Source organism: Hemicordylus capensis, chromosome 4 (genome assembly GCF_027244095.1).
Source record: "Hemicordylus capensis ecotype Gifberg chromosome 4, rHemCap1.1.pri, whole genome shotgun sequence".
Lineage (NCBI taxonomy): Eukaryota > Metazoa > Chordata > Lepidosauria > Squamata > Cordylidae > Hemicordylus > Hemicordylus capensis.
The window spans coordinates 299,207,058-299,223,678 of NC_069660.1; the positions used below are offsets into that span (position 1 = coordinate 299,207,058).

At 46.3% G+C, this 16,621-nt stretch overlaps 1 protein-coding gene across 3 annotated transcripts in view; it reads right to left on the reverse strand.

The window, feature by feature from the left end:
• Positions 1-16,621, reverse strand: part of SAMD12 (sterile alpha motif domain containing 12) — a 312,509-nt gene that overhangs the window by 37,009 nt on the left and 258,879 nt on the right. For 2 of the 3 annotated variants that reach the window (XR_008307108.1, XR_008307107.1), the window contains exon 5: positions 10,581-10,760. The exons of the other annotated variant lie outside the window; for it this stretch is intronic. The gene's annotated coding sequence lies outside the window, so the exon portion shown is untranslated. The remainder of the gene's footprint in view (positions 1-10,580; positions 10,761-16,621) is intronic. 3 annotated transcript variants of the gene reach the window in all.

Genomic DNA, 16,621 nt, shown 5'->3' on the forward strand with positions numbered 1-16,621 from the left:
CACCATGCTGGACAAAGTGCAGCACTGAGCAGTGGGAATGATGGCCATGTGTCGTGGCAGGAAGGCTGTGTAGAGTATTCCTATTCAGCTGAAATGTCACATAGGCCTAAGAAACAATTAGTCAGGGAGTCACACTTAGGATCGAGAAGAGCTACCACTGGCTCTTGGGTCTTTCAAGAACACTGTTACCATATTTACAAGAAAATAACTGAATTTAAGGCGATTACCTTAAAAAGTAAAGGTTAAATACAGGTTAACCTTTATTTATTTGAAAGGAACAGGATCTGAATTTAAGACAACTTCCTGATTTCTAATATTAAAAAACTTGGAAAAGGCTAGTCTTGGATTCAAGTAAATACCGTATAACTGGCTGACTTCCTCGGTAAGAACCTTTGTTTTTCTGAGTGCCTCCTTCAGATTTGGCTGGAATCCACTTTGTGAACTACAGATGGCTTACAAACTAGGAACAGGCCATCCTTGCAAAGGCCAGTATTGTAGGCTAGTTAAGAACTTCTGCCAGAGCCGGATACGAAACCACCATTCAACAAAACCTTAACAACATAATGACTAATTTGGTATTGCATATCTCAAGATGCCTATGCAATATTTTATACATTCTGAAGAGACCTTCCTCCACCTACATAAAAAACTAGAGCTATTCGCATCCCAAATAATGACTATCTAACCGAATTCAGTTCCCCAGGTGTTATGCACATGGAAACATCTGAGAAGATGTTCTTTTACCTAGATAATTGTGAGCTGCAACCAAAAGTCCTTCTTAAAACTCTGTAAGAGGGAAACTCGCCAATGATGCAATGCTCTAGTTAAAATTACAAAGCACTAACTCTAAAATTAACTTGCTCTGGGATATCTTAAAATAGTAGATTGCTAGTTCTGAGCTTATGGGTGTTCTCAGTTAGCTGCCACTGATGAAATATAAAAGTGGTTTATTACATATATAATTATATATAAAATCCCTGCCCAGTACTTTTCCTTCCTAGCTGTAAGATAACAGTCTAAAGGGTCTCCTGCATGGCAAAGTTTAGTATCAAGGGGCTATTGCATCATAAAATCCTGCATGAAGCAGCACAAATACTGAAGACTATTCCTGAGTTCATGCAAGTGCTTCCTTTTTCATCTTTTATGCCCCTCTCGGCACAGTACTGCTTCTCCAAGGCCATTTTGCTTACTGAACTCACTTCCCAGTAGGGTTTGAAACAGAACTGCATTGCTTAATTGATTAGATTAATCGATTGAAACCCTTTTTAATAGGAAAAAAGAGCATATTTGATGAATTGGGCAAGACTCTTTCCCTGGAGGAAGTGAATGATTTTTAATAGAATGCTTATAAAAAATTGCTGGTGGCAGGCACTCACACACTGGAGTGAATGCCTCTTCTAGAAGATGATGCCAGCCACAGCAAGTAAACACACCATCCTGAAACAAAGAAAGTTTGCTTAAAAAACAACAGTGTTTTCATCATATGCAGATTTAATCAGTCAATTTAAGCCAGTGCTGGCCCATCAGAAAAAAGCAGCTTCCTCCCTCTGGCCCCGCCCTCCTGGCCTGAGCCAATGTGTGCCCGCCCCTCATTAGCCCCACCCCAGATCCCAAACCCGGATGCTCCCTCCAGAGCATATTGCCACTGTCACACAAGCAGTAGGAGGCTGCCTGGGCTTCTCCAAGCTGCCGCCAAAACTGGTAGTGGTGACAGCTCGGATCGGAGAATGCCGGATCGGAGAATACCGCTGCCAGCGGGGTGCATGGCAGTGATGCACTCTCAGAGAGGTGCCTGGGCTTGGGAGGCCAGGGTGGTGTGAGGCTAACAAGGGGACAGGGTTATGTTGGCTCTGGTCTGTCTGGGGCCAACAACTTCTCAGGTGTGAGGTGAGGCAGAGGGTGCAGGGGCGACAGGCTGCAGCCTGCCACCCCACAAAAGGCCCACCAAAGTTTGACCAGGATGGAAGGACCTCTCTGCTCAAGCCTGGAGCTTCTGGACTGAGGGACACTGGGGACTTGTTCACAGGTGCTATGATAAACAGGAATGCCGCCGCGCCCCCCCCCATCTTGCCACTTCCTTCGGAGTCGGTTACAAGCTGCATCTAATTTTATTTTGTTTACATTACCATTCTCAGGACCCAAGCTGGTATGGGGAACTCTTGCAATTGTTTCCATTCAGACCAACTCTTGATTTAAAATATTTTGGCATTTCAGTGGGACCAGGGAGTTCAGCCTGGCAAACTCCTGTGGGGAAGAGCTAAGAACAAAAGTGTTTTGTTTGCTCCTCTGGGTGGTGCTGGCAGATATTGGGTGAGTTCAGACATCCTGAAGAACCATGGCTTATTTCGTATAACTGTGCTTATTTTGGAAATCTGAACCTGCACCAGTGAATAAACTGTGGTTTATTTGGGGCAGTCAAATTGCATTCTGAACCCAAGGTTTGAAGTTGGTTCTTTATCCTAACCATGGTCTTGTGCAGTGTTTAAAACCAGCAATCATGGCTTAATCTTGCCCCCCCCCCCGCAGTAGCTCTACCACTGCAGGGCTCTCGCATAGAGGCTAGCCTAGATCATGGGAAATACGGAGAAGGAGCTGAACAACCCTAGATACTGTGACACAAACCAAGGTTTGGTGATCTGTGATACTGATTCAGGTTTGTTAAATAAATCTTTGTGAAAACAAACCATGGTTCCATGTAATGTCTGAACCCATCTGCTATGGGCTGAGCTTGTGCTGGCTTTCTGGTGCAGGGTGAAGGAACTGCACAAGGAAGAGGGTGCGAGAGCAAGCCGCATAGCTGCCATTGTCAAGTTGCCACGTCCCAGGTTCAATCCCTGGCAGCATTTGGAGGTAGGGCTGGGACAGACTCCTGCCTGAAACCCTGGAGAGCCACTGCTAGTCAGTGTTGACAGTACTAGCTAGATGGATGAATGGCCTGACTTGTTATAAGGCAGCTTCCTATATTCCTTCCTATGAGCTTTTCCTTGTGGTGAGTAGCTACGTATGAATAATTCATCACTTGACTGTCAGGAACTGCCAGAACCAGGAGCCCAGGGATCTGGGAACTGCTGCCGCATGGGGTGTGCCACTGAGGCTACAGCTCCAAGCATTTCCTGGGCCATCAGTGCTTCCTGAACACAGTGACCGCTCACCCAGATTGGCCATTGGCTTCCCTCACCTGGAAGAACTATAAGAGTTTCCTGTGCAGGCCAAGACATTTGCCTGTCCTTCCTTCTGGCTCCGCTTTCTGACACTTGGCCATTGATTTCTGGCTCTTGGAGGAGAGCTGGACTTGTGGTAGCAAGCACGACTTGTCCCCTTAGCTAAGCAGGGTCTGCCCTCGTTGCATTTGAATGTGAGACTAGAAGTGTGAGCACTCTAAGATATTCCCCGCAGGGGATGGAGCCACTTTGGGAAGAGCAGAAGGTCCCAAGTTCTCTCCCTGGCTTCTCCAAGATAGGGCTGAGAGAGATTCCTGCCTGCAACCTTGGAGAAGCTGCTGCCAGTCTGTGTAGACAATACTGAGCTAGATGGACCAATGGTCTGACTCAGTATACGGCAGCTTCCTATGTTCCTCCCACTCAGTGCCTACTATCTATGCCTCAGCTACAATGGAGAAGTTGCCCTGCAAATGGAAAGTCAAGAACAGCTTGTGCCTAGCAGCCATTTTGTGACGCAGGCGTCAATTGGCAGCTACTATTTTAGCCTTACAGTTTTGATTCCCAACTTATTCTCCTGTGGGGTTCATTCCTCGACTGAAGATTCCCGCCCCCAAGACTTATTTTTACTTCAATGGTCAGCTCAATTCCACTCGATTTCAAATTCCTCGGAGGTTCTTTCTGCTCTCCACAAAGTCCACTCAGGCTGCCTTAGACCAAGTCAGACTGTGACGAGGATTATCCCCCCTCTGAGACTGGAACAGCTGGCAAGGATATTCGAGATGAGATCGAAAACAAGGGGTAAGTGGGCATTCCCACACGGCTGGTGTACAAGTGTGTCAACTCGCGTGTCAAAACATTACTTTTATGCAGTTTAATACTTTTCGTTAATAAAAACCTTAATAGCTAGTAAATCAAAGTGGATCCGTGTCTGTAACTGATCACTGAACTCCTGGTGTTGATAAATGGGGTTTAGATTCTCGGATGTGAGTGTACATGGAGGTGGGGGAATCAGACTTGAGAATGCACCCGGGGAAGACACCGGGTGTCGGACCAGAAGAAGGTCCGAGGCTGGTTATCCGTCCTTGAGGAAGGGCTTGCATGAACTTCCTAGTTGGGGATATGCATCTGAAGGCAGGCAAAGGATCCTAGGGTTTGGTACACTGTAACGAAGGGTGTGCTTAGACTAGCAGACCCAGACTGAGCAATCCGGGAAGATCCAACACAACACAACACAACACAACACAACACAACACAACACAACACAACAGCCCTCAGTCGGAGGGCTGTGGGCTACCTCCAGCCTCAAAGGCAGGATGCCGCTCTGAGTGCCAGTTGCAGGGGAGTGGATTCAGAGAAGGACATTATGGGAGAAAGTCTATGAAGTGTCTATGTGTGTGTATATCAGGCCTACGCAATATAAGGCTCGGGGGGCAGATCCGGCCCACAGGGACTTTTTTGACAGCCCACAGGAAGGAAAGTCCTGCAGCAACAGCAGGAGCCATGAAGAGCATTTGGTTTGACCTGTGACGAGCAGCAGCAGCTCAATGCACCTGTCCACTTGAGACCAGATATTCCACACCCACCTTGCTGGTCCCACCCCTGTGCCAAAGCCCACTAACATCATCCCACATCCCTCTTTCCCCTCACTTCCCCCCTGATTCCAACACTCTGCCCCCTTGCTTTCATTATTTTTTTAATAATGTTAGTGACATAATTAATGTGCTGAAATATGACCTCGGCCTCTATACACCAAGTCATGGTTGTTTCCTGTTTCCACCAGGACATTTGAGTTGTGCACCTTTAGTGTATATATAGAAATTAGGGACCCATCTTTTTTTTCTTCATGTGGGTCATGCTTGAAATAGGGGTGGAGAGCTGGCCTTGTGGTGGCGAGAATGAATTGTCCCCCTTGCTAAGCAGGGTCTGCTTTGGTTTATGTTTGGCTGGGAGACTACATATGAGCACTGTAAAATATTCCCTTTAGGGAATGGGCCATAACGCAGTGGAAGAGCATCTAGATCCCAGGTTCACTCCCTGGCATCTCCAGGTGAGGCTGGGAGAGACTCCTGCCTGAAACCTTGGAGAGCCACTGCCAGTCAGTGTAGGCAATATTGAGCCAGATGGACCAAGGGTCTGTCTCAGTATAAAGCAGCTTCATAGCAAACGAGGAACATAGAAAGCTACGTTATACCGAGTCAGACCATTGGTCCATCTAGCTCAGTATTGTCTACTCTACACAGACTGGCAGTGGCTTCTCCAAGGTTGCAGGCAGGAGTCTCTCTCAGCCCTATCTTGGGGATGCCAGGGAGAGAACTTGGGACCTTCTGCATGCAAGCAGACAGGTGCCCTTCCCAGAGCGGCACTATCCCCTAAAGGGAATAATCTTATAGTCATAATCAACGTAGTCTCCCATTCAAATGCAAACCAGGACAGACCCTGCTTAGCAAAGGGGACAATTCATGCTCGCTACCACAAGACCAGCTCTCCTCCCATCTTATGTTCCTATGAAATGTTTCAAAGGACTTACAAAGCTACAACCTCACAATCAAAATGAGGCCATTGTAGGAAAACTCTTTGTATTCTGTACACTTCCCTCACTTTCAAGGGTGGAAGAAACTTTCCAACATGTCCTTACATTATTAGTTATTAGCTGTTTCAATGTCAACTGCTCCTTTCCGCATTACCAATTAATTTAAGGTCTTTTCTGTTACACTTATTCTCAACAACTTCTACATTTTCCAACGTAATCCTTTATCGCTAAAGCAGAAACACACTTAACGTTAGCTAATTCAAATCTTTAAAGTGTCATGTTGTACATCCATGGGTGAAACGTTTCCTCCAAGTTCTTGTATTCTGTCTTCTAGTATTACCAATCTGTGCTGCACTGGCATGCAATTTAGTAGCCAATTCGAGTCCAATAGTTATTTAATATTGTTCTTAAAGGGATTTCAACCACCGAACAAATGCTCATGTATCTAGTGTATCCAAAGAAATTGAAGAGCTCAGGGCAGTTTCAAGTCCTTCACACAGGAGCACCAGACAAGGTTCTTCCGTAACAACTCTTTTAAATGATAGCTTACATTATGTATAGACTAAGCCGTTTTTATGGTGAATGGGAGCACAAAAAAGCACAATAACACTGTACTGGACATAGAACTCAGCTCTTTGAAAATCTCAGCTTTCAATTAAAATGAAAAGCAGGCTTCTAGTCCTTATGGTGGCAAAAGACACACAGCAAAGTGCAGGGATGATGCTTGCTGTAAGAAGTGTCTCAACAAGATTTTCAGTGATTACGAACAGGGCTTCAATGCTCTACATGGCTCTTTGACCCTCTTCCCTGACCATCAAAACCAGAACATGGGCAAAATATTATTGCCGGGGTCCACACATTTAGGATTAGCTCACTAACCAGCCTTTATTTGTGCTCACCACCAACCCGCTCTCTTCAAATATTTTCTTCTGCACAGACAGGGGTCTTAGGAGAGAAGCGGGATCTTCTGCCATTTGCCCTGGAATATTGATTTATTTATACATTGATATCCCACTCTTCCTCTGAGGAGCCCGGAGCTGTGTACATGGTTATGTGTATCCTCACAACAACCCTGGCCTGATTTGCTTGCAGGTTGGCCAAAGAGGCAACAGAGAATTGACTCCAGTTCAAGTAAATACACACAGGGGAGCTTCTTCACTCCGCTGCTCCACTGCTGGAGCTTCTGGCACTCCACCTCTCTCTGGCCTACAGCAGCCAAAGTCAAGTTTAAAAAGCAGGGGAGTTCCTGCACTCCCATCTGCAGTCTTCTGCTCGGAGCACAGATCAGGTGGTAGCAGCAGCAGGCCCTGCAGAGGCAGACCTGCTGCCGGCATTAACATCATTGTCATCCTCTTCCTCCTCAAAGCCGTGGAAAGTGGAGGTGTCGCTTTCTGATGATGACTCCACAGCAGTGGTGGTGGAGGCAGCCATCATTTCAAAGTAGCCAGCGATGGTCTTTTGCTTCCCCTTGCTTTGCAGAGCCTGGTAGGTGTCCTTATAGGGTTGCAAAGCAGCCTCCAGCTGTCTTTTGAACTTGATGCTGCACTCCATCAGCGGATCAAGTTCAAAGACTGTATTGGCCAGGACAGTCCCCAGCTGCAGAATCTCAGACAGTTCCATTGTGGTGAAGGGCTTGGGGAGCATCTCTTCCTCTTTCTCCTCTTCTTCCTCCCTCTCAGGAGCTGCCTGAATGATGTCCTGAATGATTTGAGGAGTTCCTCCACCTCATGTGGCTCGAGGTCTTGCAGGCCTTCTCCACCCATGGTGCGCACAAGGTCGGTGATCCGCTCCACTTCATCAGCTACTGAAGGAATGGCTGCAGCAGATGAAGAGGTGACTGCCCCAAGCCACAACTTCTTCCACACTGCATTCCATGTGTTGGGTTTGATCTCAGCAAGGGATGCCGTGATGTTCTCAATGCAGTCTGCGATTCTGTAGCTCCTCCAGCAATCACTGACTGACAGAGAGGGATCAGCTTCCATGAGGTCCAGCATCCTTCTGAAGGTGCAGCGAGTGTAGTATGACTTGAAAGTCACGATCAGACCTCGGTTGAATCAAGGAGGTGGTGTTGGGCGGCAAGAAGGCGATCTCCAGGTTCGGGTGTGCAAACTTCAGGGTCTCGGGATGGCCAGGGGCATTGTCGAGCACCTGGAGGAATCTGAAGGCCAGGTTCTTGGAGGTCAGATATCTCTGCACCTCATGGAGAAAGCAGTTGTTGACCCACTCAGAAAAAAGTGCAGCAGTCACCCATGCTCTCCAGAAGACAGGAAGCTGGTTTTTATTCTTCCCTTTCGGGGCACTTGGGTTCTGTGCTCGGTACAGGAGCATGGGCTTGACCACACAGTCCCCTGCACTGCCGCATATCAGCAGAGTGAGGCAGTCCTCGGCTGCCTTGAAACCCAGAGCAGTTCTTTCTTCTTTGTTGATGAAGGAGCAGGACAGCATCCGCTTCCAGAACAGGCCTGTCTCATCAGCATTGAAGACCTGCTCGGGCCTGTACCCTCCGGACTCAATCAGCTGCTGGAACTCTGCTGGAAATCTTTGTGCCGCCTCATGGTCCGCCGGTGTTACTTCCCCTGCCAGCTTGACATTTTGGAGGCTGTAGCGGTGCTTGAATCTTTCAAACCAGCCCTTGATCGCCTGGAAACCACACTCAGTGCCTTCAGATGTTCCCGTCTTGAATGCCCTCAACCACAAACCACCTGTAGAGCCTCGGCACTTTCTCACGAATGATAGGTCCACTCAGTGGCACTCAGTGGCACACTTGGTCCTCTATCCACAAATTGAGGGCCTTTTCCATCCGTTCCATGTGGGGATTGCGTGGATGGAATGCTACCTTAAGACTCTGAGATGTGCCGGACAACCAGTGGCAGAGCGGGACCACTGGCGGCCTGTGTGAGGCCATGGCGGCGGCTCCACTAACTCTGTCCCCATGTCTGATGTCAGACGCTGGGACAGCCACGCCCCCGTGTCGGACATCAGACGTGGGGGCGTGATCTGGCTCCCAAACGGAGCCCTGAGGCTCCGTTCGGGACTGGGAGTACAGTTTAACTCCCGAAGGGGTTGCGTGGCCCCTTCGGCAGTTAAGCGAAGGCTGGCACTGCTTTCGCAGCGCAGCCCAGGAGTGGCAGCGCAGCCCTGCAAAGGCAGGGAAGAGCTGCTCCAGGGCTGTGCTGCAAAAGCAGTGCCAGCCTTCATTTAACTGCCGAAAGGGCCGCGCAGCCTTTTAACTCCTGAGGGGGCTGCATGACCGCTTCAGGACCTAGTTGCAGCCAGGAGCGGCTCTTCTCTGCCTTTGCAGGAAAGATCCGCTCGGGGCTGGCTCTGCGAACGCAGCACCAGCCTTAGTTTAGCTCCCGAAGGGGCCATGTGGCCCCCGCTCGGGAGCTAAACTAGCACCCCCAAGTCTGACATCAGATGCGGGGGGGGATGTTGGGGCTGTGAGATGCGGCTCCTGATTCGGCAGCGGCCCGGGTTCTTTGAACCCGTTGGCCCAATGGTGGCTCCGCCCCTGCGGACAGCACACTCATACGGATACTGGCTTCACTATTCTTGATGGTGCCGACAGTGGACTCAGTGATGTTGTAATGGCATGCAACGGATGCCGCACTGTCCCCATGAGCCAACATGTCCAGCAGCTTCACCTTCTTGCTCAAGGGCAACACTTTGCAAGACCTTTTGCCATTCCCCTAAGCAGAGCTCTCCTCTGTGCACTTGCTCATTTTGGCTGTGGCGGAAGGAAAAAATTGTACAATGCTGTACAGTACAGTAATTTTGCTAGAGAACCACCCCCCCACACACACACACCAAATTGGTACAGTACAGTTATTGATAATTAAACTCAATTTTAATGGATATTTAATATGAATTTCAATGGATAAAGCACTTAAAATAAAAATGTAATGGATACAGTACTGTACAGCACCGTACTACTTGAAATCAGTTTATAATTGATACAGTACTTGAAGTCAATTTTCAATGGACACTATTTGAAATCAATTTTTAATGAATATTTAAAATCAACTGAATTTTAATTGCAAACTACAGTCATACAGTACAGTATTATAATTAATTATCAAGATTAAAAATGAATTTTTAATTTGGATTTTTAAATTAAAAAATAAAACTTCATCAAAATCAAAATTAAAATTATTAAAGTGACAATCAGCACCTTATCAGGGCTGCACAATGCTGCCAGAGGCTCTTCCAAAAAGCTCCACAGGAATGGCTCCAGATCAGCTCCCACAGGCTGGCAAAGGCTCCCCAGAAATAGCTCCAAAAAGCCTCCCAAGGCTCTACAGCCATGGCTCCTAAAGGATCCCAGTGACTCCCCAGGGATATCAAAGGCTACCCAAGAATGCCAAATGCTTTAAGGATGGCTTGAGAAGCACAAAAAAATTCAAGAAACACAGACCAATGCACTCCTCCGTCCTCCTCCGTCCTCCTCTCACAACACACGGCCACATGCAGGAAGAGCATGACCTTATGAGGACAAAACAACATGCCAAAACCCGCAGATACACGAAACCGCCGTGCCGCAGATAACAAGGTCGTGTCTATATTTCCCAACCACAGATATGTGAAACTGCGGATAATGGAACTATGAATAACAAGGGCCACCTATACTCCCATTGAAATGGATGGGAGAAGTACAGCAAGCACACTGCGGAGGATGTGTTGGCTTCATGGTGGTAATTCTCAGACAAGGAACAAATCGTGTGGCTGCAGAGTGGGAAAGCAGAAGGGCTCTGAGTACCCCCTGGCAGCCCTTCAAGTACGCCCTGTTGGGAACCTCTGCTCTGAGTGATTGCAGAGAAGCGAGCATTCACCCTCATCCCTGGAGCATCGATTGCTTCATCTAATAAACTTCAAGACAGGAATTCAGGTACCTGGTACTTCTCTGGCAGTCAACACTTCCTGGCATCACCATTAAGACCTGCAGGTGGTTCAGTGCATTTCAGCTCATCTTGCTTCCCTCTCTTGTTTGTTGTGGCAACTGCTGTGGTGAATGCTCTCCACAGTGATTGATGACTCTCCACATCTTACTGGATAAGATTGCATCAGCAGGACTTGGAAAGTAAATGGCACTGTCAGACTCCATTCAAGGAAAGCACAGTACTTGGACCAACCACATTAATGAAAGCAGGCAGAAACAGATAGGTACCGAGGATCAGCATAAGACTTCACTCACATCCATCACTCAGTTTAGTGTTACGAGGATAAGCGCTACAGCACTTTCAGTCATCTGCTCGCGTCATTGGCCAGGTGTAAACCAGATTGGGGGGATTTAGTCATGGAATAATCTATGCTTATAGGACTAGAGGTTCTGAGAGTGCCAGTCCAGATGGGGTAGAAACCCCACCAGTGTAGGATAGGGATGATGTGAAGCAGGACTGACATGAAGCTTGTGTGTGTGTGTAAAATCCAGGGGTTCGCAACTTTTGGTTCTCCAGATGTTGCTGAACTACAACTCCCATCATCCCTAGCTACAATTCATCAACAGCTGGAGTACCAAAAGTTAAGAACCCCTGATGTAAGCCAAGTAGAGTGTTGTCCAGGCAACAGATAAGCCCTGACCTGGAGGCTTCGATAGCAAGGGCAGGTCAGGGAAAACCAGATGCTCTCCGGGCATGGAGGCCTGTGGGAGCTGGAAGAGGACAGCACTGCCTCCTTTGCTCTCCCTTCTGTAGCCCTGAGTGCACTGTAATAAGGGATAGCGCAGGAGTTCCCTAGTTTAAGTCCTGGCTAATTCTCAGAATAACAGATCAAATAACATGAAAACAGGTAATGGATCTACTGTTATGCATATAGGAATACCTGCACTCCTGTATCTGCTTGCCACATTTTCATCCCACGCTTACTCCAAGGAGCTCAGGAGAGCACGTGGTTCCTCACCCACTCCGTTTTATTCTAACAACCCTGCAAGGTAGATTCGCCTGAGAGACGGCAGCCTGAGCCAAGCTGTCCTGAAGCACCGCACAGGACACAGCATTCAAAGGAAATGCTGGCAGCCTTGTGCATGAGCACAGATGCTTAAAGAAGGGTGCCACGCTTTGGGAGGCTACTTGCATTATTTCCAGTGTGAGCAGCACTCCTGTAGTGCAGTGCTTTAATACTTGCATTCTTGTGCAAGACCATGGGAACCTTGTCATGGACGTCCTGAGATTTTCAGTTTTGTGACTGGCTAACCAGACAAACAGTAACGAGCAACCCCATTGAAGGGGGAAAGGGGTGGGGAAGAAAAGAACAGCCATACTTAACGTAAGTAACAAACTGCAGGTCATTTAGCTCCAATACTCAAGGGGATAATAATGAGAGTTTAGCTGCATATGGTTGCTAAATGTAGTTGAACAGCTGCCACAGAAGGAACTGGGTAGGGGAAGCAGCAGTTTCATAAAAAGTCAAGTGATAAGTATTCAGCATCCTGATTCACTTTGAGATATGCTATCTTCTACCCACAGAACAGACACCCTACACACCATAAATGACAAATGGAATTTTTTCCTTGGGCTAGCTAAATATCCAGTTGAGTGAATTTTCATTAAAAGGGCAAATAAATAAATAAATAAATAAAATCCAGTTGTGATATGATCCCCTGGAGGGAAATGTACTTCAATTGTAATCATCCATGTTCTATTTTACATTCTCTTCTCATACCTTCTCAAGAAGCAGACATGATTATTTCCAGATGATGCTGGTATAAACTTCTACGAAACGGCAAACCTCGAAATTGTAGCCTGCTAGTGGTGGAAAACAGACACCACTTGCAGAACTGATGGCATGGATCCTCAATCTGCATAGTGGATGGGTCTTATTTACAAGTTTAGTGATTTTAAAATGGAGGACCAGTTCTGTAAACTAGTACCTCTAATATGATCCTACCTAGTACCTCTAGTATGATCCACTGGTGATGGTGCTGCAAAAGTAGACAGTAGCGACCTAGAAAGACCGATGGTCTGATTCAGTAGTAGGCGGCTTCATGTGTATAAGGCTGGGGATATGAGAGCTCCTAAAGAACTATGCATCTTAATTGGCACAGCAGGGAAATGCTTGACTAACAAGAAGGAGGTTGCCGATTCGAATCCCTGCTGGTACCATATCGGGCAGCAGCGATATAGGAAGATGCTGAAAGGCATCATCTCATACTACATGGGAGGAGGCAATGGTCAACCCCTCCTGTATTCTACGAAAGAAAACCACAGGGCTTTGTGGGCGCCAAGAGTCGAAATAAGACTTGATGGCAAACTTTAGCCTTACCTTTAAAGAACTATGAGCTGATTTTTGTCCTGTGAAAAATCTACTGCTTCAGATATTTTCCTGGTCATCTCCCCAAGCTAACTACGGAAGGGTGAAAGAAATACTCTTACCCATCTTGCACTGCCGTTGCTTGAGCTGCAGTCACTGCTCTGATCTAAGCATCCCAGCATCCATACTAAAATAACATACTGGGAAAGACAATTGTTCCCAAGAGTCTCAAATCACTAATAAGGAGCAAGCCACACGTTCTAGACCACCAGCATTCTGCAAGAACCAGAATGTCAGCTCAGAAGTGGGGTGTATGGAACATCTGGCAGCAACTGTACCACCCCACACCACCCCCGAGAACCATGAGTCGAACCAGAGACATGCATTTTCAACTGAGCATGCAGACTCTGCAATAAAGCTCTTTTGATTGCATTTGACAAAGCAGACTCTTCTCATGCTGCAATTACTTCCTTTGTACGTGAATACAAGTATTTCTTAGTTGCATTTCAGGTATGTGAGTGGGGAAGTATTTACCCAGATGTACAAAACTAGGACCCCTTGCTGGGGCATTTAAATCCATAGGGTTAAGAGAAAGAACATAGGAATCTGCCATATACTGAGTCAGACCATTGGTCCATCTAGCTCAGTATTGTCTTCACAGACTGGCAGTGGCTTCTCCAACGTTGCAGGCAGGAGTCTCTTTCAGCCCTATCTTGGAGATGCCAGGGAGGGAGCTTGGAACCTTCAGCATGCAAGCATACAAGTGCTCTTTCCAGAGTGGTCCAGAGGGGAATATCTTACAGTGCTCACATGTAGTCTCCCATCCAAATGCAGACCATGGCAGACCTTGCTTAGCAAAGGGGACAATTCATGCTTATTACTACAAGAGCAGCTCTCCTCTAGACTAATCCTTAGAAAACTGAATCCAGTCCTTGGTTCTAATACAAGAAGCGTTCCACTCATGCCAAATATTTATTCCAAAGAAGGTCAATGACTGACATCCAGACCACCCATGCATGCATGGAAGAATGTTTTGCATGTACAATGGGGATGATTTTTGCCAACCCCCTCTTCCTTCTACAGTCTTCTGAGCCTCCTAAAATGAAGTCCCTGAGGAGTGTGGGACCATCATGGCCATATTTTCAGGAAGCTTAACTTGATAATTTGCCTTTTTTGGTGTTTTCTCTGAATTCCTATAAGTGTAATCTACACAAAATGATTTTGCCCTGTCAATGACAGGTCTCACCTGCTATTTCTCTGTAACTGAGTCCTATCATCCTGCCTAGAAGTGTCCCCAACCCATGGTATGGGGGAGTTGGCTGTGCTTACTAGATATTGTGTGGCTCAAGTTAAATCTAAAGTGTAATGAGAACTATTTAATGTTCCTGGTGGGGGGCTAAATAGGAAAGGTTTGGAGAGAAGACACATATTTGCAAGATAAGGCAGCAAGGTAGATTGAATATAATTTTGTTTTGCATTATAGAGTCTGGCATAATTTATATGTCATATGGATGGGATTTTTTATTAACCTTTCATACCTATGCTCAAAGCTTTAGATGGGCCTATTTTAAATATCAAATATTGCACACTTTCCATTTTTGTGATTTTATTATGCAGATTTCACTCATCTCTTCACTTTGAAACATCACATAAGCCGCCGACATAGTGTTTTTTTAAAAAGCATTTTAATAGTAACATAAAATGCAGGAATCTAAGCTTGTGGGAATGAGTTCTATCCCACTGGATCCAAACAAGTTAATAAGAGAAATCAAATTTATATTTATTTATTTGTATTATTTTTAAATGTGCATTTATATTCACATCTGGCTCCAAATCTTGCATCCCACCTAGAATCCTACTTGGATTCTTTTCTCCCCACAGCTGCTGCAATTATATCGGAACTAACTCAAGCACAAAACACCAACTGTAGAATTCAAAAGCAATTAATAAGAACATTCTGGCTCTGTTCATGCATTATTTTCCCAGGAGGAATCTCAGCCTGGTAAGACTCTCGAGCACATGTCTTGTCCCTTGGCCCTACAACTTTCCTTTTACAGCACAGAGAGAATGAGTAAGTAAAACTATAAGCTTCCCAGATGTTGTTGACTAAAACTCCCAAAGGCCATTGCAGCTGAGGATTATGGGAGTTGTAGTCAACAGCATCTGGGAATGCCTTTTACTGAAAACACTATTCTCTGGCCTGATTTATATAGGACACGGGTCACAGGAAAAGCGCTGACCTGCTAAGTGTTCTACACGCCCCTGCCATATTTGAATACACTGGCTGACATCCAGAGTAACTCTGCACTAGGGCAAACATGTGGCACTAGTGCAAGGAAGTTGTGCTAGCTAGTTCTGAAATTTGGGAGCTTCTATTCCAGACAAAACTTCTTCCTCAGTCCATGTACTGTAGGTTGCAGGGAAGACGTGCAATTGTGTTTATTTGAACACAGAACTCTGATCTAGCTCTGAGTTGAAAAAGGAGGTGGTGGATTTGTGGGGCCAGATCAAACACTTAAACAGGACAGCCAATTTTGCTCATTGTTTTCTCCCCTCCCCCACCACTTAATGTTTAATACAGTGACCTTGCTCTGACGATCATGAACTGGGTCGGACAAGCGTTGGGAGCTGTGCACATTCCCGGTTTTTGATTGTGTGCTTGAAAAAACCTAAGTAGGAGGCAGGGAGCATGATCATCTGTCAGTTGTTAGCTGTGTAGGATAAGTGCTCCCTCCTCAGATGCCATCCCCAGCATTTGAATGAGGTGGGAGGAAAAACCATCCTACTCAGCTGCCAACTGATCAATGATCACACTCCCCACCTTCTGCCTAGGTTTTTTCAAACACACGATCGAAAACTGGGCGTATGCAGAGCTCACGAAGCTGGGCAGGATGCTTGTTCTACTCGGTTCATGATAGTCGGAACAGGCTCTTCAAAGAGCATTCTAACCAGCGATTCCTGCCAAGGAACAGAGGCAGTGTTCCCTCTAAAAGGGATTCCCAAATGTTGTTGACTACAACTCCCAGAATCCTCAGCTATAATGGCTTTGCTTGAGGATTCTGGTAGTTGTAGTTAACAACATCTGGGAATCTCTGTTAGAGAGAACACTGGACAGAGGTGTTACTCCCGACTCTGGAATGGTCCACACTTGTTTCTTTACTGCTCTTTCCTCTGGAATGCATGGCTTATCTAGTTCTGTCCTCAGCTGTGGAACAAGGTGGGAGGAGAAACCTGGCTGGGTCTTGCCAGATAAGCAAACTCCCCACCACCAACCAAAGTTGGGAGTCTAACACACCATCAAACATCAGGAGCACACCCAGCTCCTGAAGTAGGTTAGGAGGTTTCTCCTACCCTAATAACAATCGTGAGAACAGCCCTTTCCCTTTTCTGTCACCTTGGTCAAGCAAAGGAAGGTACTACCACCAATTCTAAGCAACTGGCTTCTCTGCCACCTCAGGTACTTATTTTATTTAATGAGACCCAGTGTCATTTTTGCATGATGCAAGAATCTCTTTGTGTGTTTGAATCAACTAGGAGTAATCACTAGCCTGATAAAACAAGTAGTTTAATGAGGAAATCCAACTGATCCGGGAATTTCAAAGGGAATGCTAGCAATTATCAGCTTGGCTACAAAGCAAACTTATTTGATCTGTTCATTTTTATTATCAATTAAAAAGATAGTGCA